Source organism: Macrobrachium nipponense, chromosome 13, assembly GCF_015104395.2.
Source record: "Macrobrachium nipponense isolate FS-2020 chromosome 13, ASM1510439v2, whole genome shotgun sequence".
NCBI lineage: Eukaryota > Metazoa > Arthropoda > Malacostraca > Decapoda > Palaemonidae > Macrobrachium > Macrobrachium nipponense.
In genome coordinates this window covers 47993012-48001397 of record NC_087206.1, presented here as the reverse complement: position 1 = coordinate 48001397, position 8386 = coordinate 47993012, and the positions used below count along the sequence as shown (strand labels likewise).

At 37.7% G+C, this 8386-nt stretch overlaps 1 protein-coding gene across 1 annotated transcript in view; it reads right to left on the bottom strand.

Moving 5' to 3' along the window:
• The window catches only part of LOC135225784 (uncharacterized), a 94320-nt gene extending 86457 nt beyond the window's left edge, over positions 1–7863 (bottom strand). Inside the window, 1 exon segment of the mRNA XM_064265258.1 lies at positions 7585–7863. The gene's annotated coding sequence lies outside the window, so the exon portion shown is untranslated.
• Between the last annotated feature and the right edge of the window lie 523 nt (positions 7864–8386).

Below are 8386 nucleotides of genomic sequence, written 5' to 3'. Positions count from 1 at the left end.
CTTGGATTAGAATATCCGACCACATATTCAGCCAAATGTGATTTGTATTTAATTCATTAATATGGTTTCTTTTTAATAACATTTACAAAATATTTAAATTTTGAACGTCGAAAGATCTCGCGGATACTCCGTTGTTTATTTTCCCTCGTGGCATATATCTTTATTTATATATGTATATATATATATATATATATATACATATATATATATATGTATATATATATATATATATATATATATATATATATATATATATATATAGATATATAGTTCCACACACTCTTTTGAATACGCGAATTCAAAAAGGCAATGAATGAAGAAGTCCTGCCATCCTCGATGAGATTCTAAATAACACCGCCAGTTTAATGAAACTTTTCCAGTGATAAGCACATGCATATAAACGTAAGGAAACTATCCAAGTTAAGAGGTCATTATGGCTAATGAAAATAGTAGAATAGAATTTAGGCCTAAGGCCAAGCGCTGGGACCAATGATGTCATTCAGCACTGAAAGGGAAACTGACAGTAAGAAGGTTTGAAAGGTGTAGCAGGAGCAGAACTTCGCAGTGCACTAAAATCCATTGTTAGAGAAGGCGGAAAGTACGATGGAAGAAGAATATAAACGGAGGTACAGTATAAGGAATGAAAGAGGTTGCAGCTATGGGCCGAAGGGACGCTGCAAAGGCCCTTAAGTAATGCCTGCAGTGCACCGCATGAGGTGCATTGACGATGCAATGAAAATACATTTATAAGGTATCTGCACTACTAAGGTAACATCCTTTTCCAGTCAGATGAACTACTCCGAAGAGCAGAACCTTCTGTTTGAACCACTGATTTAGCAAGACCTGGCAGCCTTTATGGAATTCAGGGTTCCTGAAACCAAGCGCACTTTGGGGGACAAGTGCACTTTAGTATGCTGATCTTTTCTCTATGAACCTTTCCTTTTTGCTTCAACTTCTGAATTATCACACCTACTCTGATATCTGTCATGTAGGAAACATGTTTGATGTAATGTTTGATGTAGTTTTAAATTATGATAGGTAAAACGTTCTCCATCATACTTGTATCATCTTAGTATTACCTTGTAAAAATTAAATAATTAATTATAGATTTAAACTGACAAGGCTTCAGTATAAAGAAATCATAACAACACCGGTTCTTTTTAATCATGATAATAACTTCCTAAAAGAATTTACATATAGCATGTGTATTCATTGGAACTGTTAGAGAAAGGAAGAACCAAGAACAAGAAGAAAACCAAAACTAGAACAAATATTCGTGGTGTAAAACGTTGCTCCTCAAGCTCCAAGTGAAGCGAACGTAATCACCCAGACGAGCTGCAAACCCTGACCTGAAGACTTCAGCTTATCCTTATAGAGTTTAGTAGGTCTTATGCGCATATTCCATAATCAAACCCCGGAGAATGGTTTACTAACGAACAACTGGCAGCTATGCTTGCTCAGACCAACAGTCATTCCTGCAGTCACATCCATAAACACACACTTGTCAAACTGATTATGGAGAGGAAATGTGTCTGTGACATTTATCTCAGACTGACATTAGACAGTCAGTTCTGCAGGGCTTTCGCTGAGTCAGTCATTCCTGTTGTTCCATCATCACGACTTCCGCCTAGAAAACTATTTGGCCCATCCTCCGAAGACTCCGGGGCTCAAGGGTGCTGCAGTAGGAAGTGTCATGCCATGAAATCCCATCCAGCTCTCTTATCTTATTGGCGTATACCTCTGGACTGATGCCTGAAATGTCAAGAGGCAATCCAAAGGGTGTCATCTAAGAGAACGCCATTGGATTACCGAATTGTTATGAGTTTTTATGAGAGCAAAATGTGTGTCCTCTCGTTCCCTTTGTCATGAAAATGTAGAAAAAAATGAGAAAATGACGTCAGATATCATCCGACAGAGGAAGTCTTCCTTCGTGTCGCCTTTAAAGGTCAAGTCATAAAAAGTCCATCTAACACGATTCCTAGTGACCGTAAAGCCTCGTTATATCTTGACACTCAAATGTCTCAATACTTGGAGAAACTTGAACCACAAGTTAAAATATTCAACACAGCGCACAATATGGATTCTATGTGCAGAGAGAAACAGTATGAGCAGATAAAGGGTAAGAACTTGTAAGATGAAAATGAAAGAATATAAAGTAACGGAATGTACAACGGAGTACCACTGGTTTCCACGCGAATATTGGAGACGAAAATAAGTTCACTATTTCCAAAGACTTGAAAGGAAATGATTTTCAAGGAACATCTTGCAAGTGTTGAGAGTTAAGTCACCATCCAACTCCTTAGCTTTTTTCTTATATTGAATGCAAGTGTACAGCGTACTTGACGCATTCAAAATAACAACAAATGCAATGCAACTTATTGAATCTATATTACATACATTATGCTCCATGCATTTTCTGATTTTGCGATGGTTAAACGTGAAGTAAATTAGCCGTTGACTGTGTTCACAGAGAATATGTATATAGATACTTATTGTGCTACTTATAGTAAACTACTAATGAAAGTAAATAACAACATCTTGGGCATTTGGTCCATCTCTCGTGAATCAAAGGCTTCGTGGAAAATTGAGGGAAGTTGCCGGTGACGATACTGAGCCAACTTGAACGTCAAGATTTCAAACCAGTGTCTTGCTAGTTCACACAATTCTTGAGACTTCATTAAAGTTTAAGACAAGGCAGACTATTTTGCTGATCTACTTATTCAACTGTAGTAATGATAAGTTAATTACAGATATAATCGCTATTCTACAAACACACACATACACATACACACACACACACGTATATATATATATATATATATATATATATATATATATATATATATATATATAATTGTGTGTGTATGTATATATGTGTGCGTGTGTTTGTATAAGGTCCAAATGCCTCTTTTCCACTCCAGGAATCTTAAGAGAGCTCTGATCACTGAAGCAGCTACATGAATTTAATACAAAGCAGCCTTTCCCATAACTCCATTTCGTTATAATTTCTTTCATTCGTACTTATCATCTACACTTCACTGTCATTTATGAAAACGCATACGCAAACCCGCAACCCACTCACACATACATACAAACATATATATATATATATATATATATATATATATATATATATATATATATATATATATATATATGATATATATATATTATATAGCTATATATATACATATATATATATAATATATATATATATATATATATATATAATATATATATATATATATGATATATAAGAAGTAGACACGTGAAATACGCTGGTCCCAAAAAACAAAATTGTATAAACTTGAATGGATCGCGGTTTAAGAAAAAAAACTTATTGCAAAAGAGAGGAACTTAGACTTCGCATGTACACGTAGTTCCTGAAATTAGCAGTAGGTCCCCACATTATGACACGAAAAGGATGGAAATAGAAAGACGTAAAATGAATGCTTATTTGTACCGAGTCACCTCTCTTTCTGTGGAGCTCGTACTCGTAGACCCAACTCCCCCCTAGTCTGTGTTTGTAATGCAATTCCGACTGCTTCTGAGAACAAGATACTGTAGTAAGGAAGTGCGTAAAGTGTCCCTTATCGCAAACTGGAGAAGGGGAGCGGGCAACTAATAATTGTGGTGCCTTGACCATTAAAATCCTCCAAGCTGGAGTAACTGCGGAGCTTTTTCCAGTCACGGTGTTTAGAGTGGTGCGCAGATACAGCGCAAACGAGAGTGACCGAAGTCCAGTGGCATCTACTGTGGCGCTTTAGGCGGTTCGTCTTGAATACAGATTCATTCACAACGACCACCTACATTTACGGGAAACGCAGAGCAAACTGCTGCAGAAAAATTTCCTCAATCCCTTCTCAGGCGTCAAACAGCTTCGGGCAGCCTTTTGCAAAACACTCTCCACCTCCTCTCTGCTGTAGGAGTTGCTTTCTGGGAATGCCTAATGCATTCTTTTCTGTAGATTCATATTTCCCGGCGTTACTTCTCCGGGACCACTAGGTTTATGTTTACTGTTCAAAATTATCTCTCCTCTCTCTTTCTCTCTCTCGTCTCTCTCTCGCTCTCTCTCTCTCTCTCTCTCTCTCCGACAACAAAGATATTTCAAATTAGATGAAAGAAAATACAGAATGAATCAAAAAGTAAAAAAAAAAAAAACAGGGAAAGTATTGACTATATATATATATATATATATATATATATATATATATATATATATATATATATATATACATACATAATCTGAAACCGCTTCATATATAAGAATTTAATATATATATTATTATATATTACATTCGAAAACCGCTTCATATTTAGAATTTAGAAATCGAAAGAATAACCTGAGAGTAGAGGAGAGAGAGAGAGAGAGAGAGAGAGATGGCACGAGAGAGAGAGAGAGGAGAGAGAGAGATTTTATCCAATGTAAGTCCAGCCAACTAAATCAATATTTCTTATCGAAGTCATTTTATAACTATGAATTGTAACAAATAATATAAAAACGAGAAAACATTGTTTCAAACGTGAACAGGGGAAGAAGAAAAACCAGACCCTTTACCAAGTCATCACTGGTCATAAAACACTATTGAGTGTCGTTGCACGAAAGGACAAAAATGAGAACTTAAAGATTTGGCAGCGAGCCAGTTTTGAGATTTGGCAACAAGCACAATGAAGGGTTAGGGTGAAATTCTGCTGCAGAAAATCTCACGTTGGTATTCCTACTTGCCAAGAATGGGAACCGTAATGTGAGCGAGCATGCAGAGATGTTCGTATGCATTACAAATTCATACGAGGTTTACAGAAGCATTCATTTTTAAGTGGTTGAAATCTTGTAAAAAGGGCGCCATGACATTAAAGTTAAAAATGTTTATAAAGCGAGTAGGTGTGTGCAACTTCATAGCAATAATTTTGCAAAAGGTCACGTCTGACTGATTGATTTAGTGGGCGTCGCAATTCAGAAGATGAAGCTGAAAACCAACACAGTGTAGAAGACCTTGTCTCGTATTGGAAGGACGCCAGGCACATTTCACAGAAATTTTGAAGAACTCATCATTTTGAAAAGTAAGAGCGTATTTTGTAAATGGACGGTTTAAGACATTCCATCTCATCCAATATTCCAGTAACATTAGACACCTTCAATCTACCACTAGAATTGATTACAAATAAATTCTATTTAAGCAGATTATCTCAAGCAGTTTTCAAAAGCCACATACTCAGGGCAAAAAGAAACTCTAGTTGTGCCTATAAGTTGCAAATAAAAACCAGGCACATTAAATGCAGCGTTGAACGAAAAGATTTGTGGACGGGTCTATACTTGGCAGATGTTTAGAATACAGAAGAGGCCATTTGTCACCTACCTATTCTCACGATGTTCCGTCTAATTTGTCTGTGGCCGGCTTACCTACGCATTCCCTCGGGAGATTGAATGAATTATTGGAAATTACCTATCATCATCCGACGTCTCTCAGAAAGAATAACTTAGAGAAGTAAGGAAAGATATATTGAAAACGTTAAACGAAGCATGTGCCATTACAATTCCAGTCCATCGTGAGCTGAGTCTTGAGTCACATGAAGATGACAGCCAGCAACTCACCGGTATCGTGGTAACAGCAATGATTCGCACCAAGGCATCAATAGGTAAGCGATGCTTTCCCAACAAATAAAATCCTTCCTTTGCTCGAAGCTAATTACCAGTAAATTTTTACATTTTCCAATTGGAAAGCTATTCTATCCAGAGCAAACTCTCCCCAGTCAATTTCTGCCTTGACGTTTTGCTGTTTCTGCAAAATGGCGTCTTACGGTAACCTTAGTGTATGCAGAGTTAGACCAAACTTGCAAGCGCTGAAATCGGAATATCTCAACACAATGTGGGCGCCGATGCGCTGCAAAACAAGCATACACTCAGAGAGGTGCAAGCACTAAGGAAGTAAGAGAATTAAGGCTTTGGAAAACGGCCAAACAGAATAGCCTATCGTCCGACTATATAGCCTTATTCGTAATTAGCATCGCTGGCAAAAGGGAAACCTCCACTTTGAACATTTTCTTTACACGATGCAGGTCTTGGTTACTGGCCACATCTGACAAGAATGAAGCAACGGTATACCAAACTTTCAAGGAAACATGGCATTAGTGTCATTTCTGTGGATGCACAGAAAACTGTCATTCCTAGATTTTTGGCATGTATAGTTCAATGTCGAAACGAAATCTTGGCTTCAAGTGTAATACTAATACTGGATGCCCACGTTTTCCAGATAATTCTCATAAGCAAAAAGCAACGTCATTTCGCATATTTGAGATAAAACAACACCTGTAAGAGTTTCATCATCTGCATACTGGATTAATCTTTATATTTAGCTAACATTAATAAAAACTAATTAACTTGGGTACCAAAGCAATCTCCTGAGGATAACCACACAAAAAAATACCTAGGTTCATCCACTTCAAGTCCGTTGCCGGTCACTTAAAAATATCTTCGACACCATAGTAATAGTTCTGAAAGGCCTTGCCATTTTTCAAGTAAAAGGCATCGCTACGGTCATTCAGGTTAAGCTCATATCCATTACCAACAAGGCTCTCTTGGAAAGAGCTAGTTAGATATCTCACTAGGACCTAATTGTTTGGTGTGAGTGCACTGGTTGTCAACGAGCAAACATTTTAGCTATGAAATCAACTTCCCAGGAATGAATGAGCTTTCAGAAATTCAAAATTTATTGTTCTTAGTTTTGATTTTTCTACATTCCATGCTGTTGATAAACAAAATTATTTTGCCACCTTAAGCGATTTAAGTAATATAAAGAGATAAACACAGAATAGCAAAAATCATTCTAGAAACCAATAATAATGAGCTATGTCAATATCCAAACCATTTCTTTCATATAAACTATAACAATATCCACTGATTATACAATAACAACGATATTACAAGCAAATTAATATTCAAGAGTACATTATCGGAATATGGAACAGAGAACAACGGTTAAGAGAGAAATAGAGAGAGAGAGAATAGGACGTAGCTGAGATATTATGCAAAATTGGAATGCTTGTGCCACACCATATCTGACAAAAATGGAGATAAGTAAAAGAAATTTACATCTCGGACGAGAATTCTTTTGCTAGAACATAATAAAAGTAGAAAAACATAATGCTAAAAGAATCGGGCCATCGGAAATAAATCTAATTTCCACTGACTGGATTTTAGTGACTAAGACCGATTCTGTTTAAATAATAATCTGTACTAGGATTATACACACATCTTTTCCACAAATCAGCATACGTGGATACACTTAAAGCCCTGGATCTCTTAGCATAATGAGGTTTACAACCCGTTTTGGACTGAATTTTAGATATGTGTCAAAGCCCCAGTCACAGAATGCCAACAAATGAATGACGAGGCCGCTGTTTATGTTGCTAAAACCCAGATTCTTCCATTCCCAGAAATGTGGCGGTTGTTCCAGCCGTGATCTGAGGGAATCGTGTCAAGAAGACAAGTGGAAAAATGGAAACTCTCACATTCACCCCAGATACACAGCTAAAATCTGGAGCTAAACCAATACATGCGTCCACAATCACACAACATACTCTTACTTAGCGATAATGTTGATGCTTGTGCTATGGGGGTGGGGGTCGGCGAGATGCAAACACCTGTTAAGAACGGCGTTCCTGTTATTCCTACTCTTCACTCGATATCTCACAGAGCTTCGCACTTTTCGTGAACGCACCTGGGCTTTGAAAGATGTCTTTACAAGAAGACAGAGTCTCCGGACAGATAAAGACAGGAGAACTGGAGCTTTTCCCTACGCTTCCTCCTACTACCACAAGCACCCGTACCTCACGACCCAGCAATCTTCACTACTTTCAACAATCTGATGTGATCAATACTCGGGTTCCCCCAGCTGGCCTCCTCACCTTCACAACCCAACTCTCTTTCGCCTAATCTCTCTCTACCAACTCTCTCTCTACTCTCTCCTCGTGAAACAAACAAATCTCCTGCAAAATCGACGTCTCCTACTTAACCTACCTCGCTCTCAAAGAAATCCACATCAACCCACAAACCCACCACACACTATCTCACCTTACCTTCTTCCGTACCTTTTCTCTGCTTTGCCATTTCGTTACGGGATTTCTTTCGTAGCTCCACCTCAAGACCAGGGACCCTTCGTAACGGTGCGCTTTTTCGGAGCTGTACATTTTCCCATTTCCCACTCACTCATCTGTTTGACGCGCGGTGGCCGTAAGCAACGCATACACGTCAATAATTACTATCCTAATATGACTTGATGTTTACCATTTCATTATCCAATTTTCTTCTTCAGCTTTGGATACAAATTAACGCACAAATTTGTTTTAAGTATAAAGAAATTTTAGGTCTCAATGTTCCTTTGCCAGA